The sequence below is a fragment of the Ursus maritimus genome, unplaced genomic scaffold, assembly GCF_017311325.1.
Source record: "Ursus maritimus isolate PB19 unplaced genomic scaffold, ASM1731132v1 scaffold_9, whole genome shotgun sequence".
Lineage (NCBI taxonomy): Eukaryota > Metazoa > Chordata > Mammalia > Carnivora > Ursidae > Ursus > Ursus maritimus.
In genome coordinates, this window is record NW_024427107.1 from 80,864,238 (window position 1) to 80,865,454 (window position 1,217).

Here is a 1,217-nt window from a genome sequence, read left to right on the forward strand (position 1 = left end):
AGGGCTGTGGGAGAGGACAGTCTGGCATGAGGCTTGTGCTCAGACACAGATGTCTGGGTTGAGAAGGCTTTCTGGAAGAAGCAAGTCTGGGCCAAGTCACATAGGTTGACTCACAGCCAAACAAGGCAGGAGAAAGCCCTTTTGGATCTGGAACCCACTCACCACCAAAACCTCCAGTCGGCCAGGACTGAAACACATCCTAACTGTGGTAGCTTAAAAATATGTCTAAAGTTTTTAATATTCCTCCCTTCAAGAGGGGTTACCAGAGACCCTAATTTAGAACCAAACAGCTATACTGTTGCTAGATTCCTGATCCTGAAACTACCAGATGTTTACTGTTGCCGATCTGCTAAGTTTTGTGACAACTTGTTAGGCTGCAATAAATAATACACCAACTCTCTGTGATGACCACACTTCTACCCTCTGAGACCTCCCGGCCCAGGCAGGCAACACTTGCCATCCACTGCCTCAGGAACCCACACCTTCTGCCTCGATTTCCCTGACACGAATCATCAGACAGCACTCAGACTCGTGTCCTCCTGAAGCCCCTCGTTTTTCTTGCGGAGGTCTGGTGACGCCTGTGACCCCGGGCAGGGAGGAGGCATCCTGGTCTGTAGTGCAGTATGGTGGGAGGACCGCCCTGGGCAGAAAGCCAAAGAGGCAAGGTAGATTGCGGGATGGGGCTCCCTCTCTGCCCTTTCCCCGGCCGCGCTCACATCCAGGCCACCAGCAAGGGCGCAGGCTCCTCCCCTCTGTTTCTGAAACCCCCCACATTCCCAGCCTCACCCGCCCCCAGCCCGTCCGACCCTCGTCCCAAGGCAGCAGAGGGATCTTTAAAACACACATCCGAGTAGGACAAAAGCGCTCTTCGGATGGACGCCTCTTCCCCTTGCGCTCAGAATCAAAGCGGACAGCCGGCTCTCCTACAGCGCCTGCATGACGGGATCTCGCCCAACCCGCCGACCTCGCCTCGCATCACGGCCCCTGCCCCCGGCCTCCTTCCCGCTACCGGACCAGTCCCGCCCGCCTGGCACGGGCTGCTGTCCCGAGGTCTTTGCTAACCACGCGCCGTCCCGTTTCGGCCGCTATTCACGACGCTTCTCTGTGACAGCTTTTCTCTCCCCACGAGGTGAGCTTTGAGAGCATTCCCTCGTCTAGTTCGTTGTCCTTGCATCCAGAGCGGTGCCTGCAACGTAGCAAGCACCGGCTCCTCCAGC

The 1,217-nt window shown here is 56.9% G+C and overlaps 1 protein-coding gene across 1 annotated transcript in view; it reads left to right on the forward strand.

The window, feature by feature from the left end:
* The first annotated feature begins 1,139 nt into the window (after nucleotides 1–1,139).
* The window catches only part of CUNH8orf33 (chromosome unknown C8orf33 homolog), a 2,283-nt gene continuing 2,205 nt past the window's right edge, over nucleotides 1,140–1,217 (forward strand). Inside the window, exon 1 of the mRNA XM_040626108.1 lies at nucleotides 1,140–1,217. This exon is cut by the window's right edge and continues 129 nt beyond it. The gene's annotated coding sequence lies outside the window, so the exon portion shown is untranslated.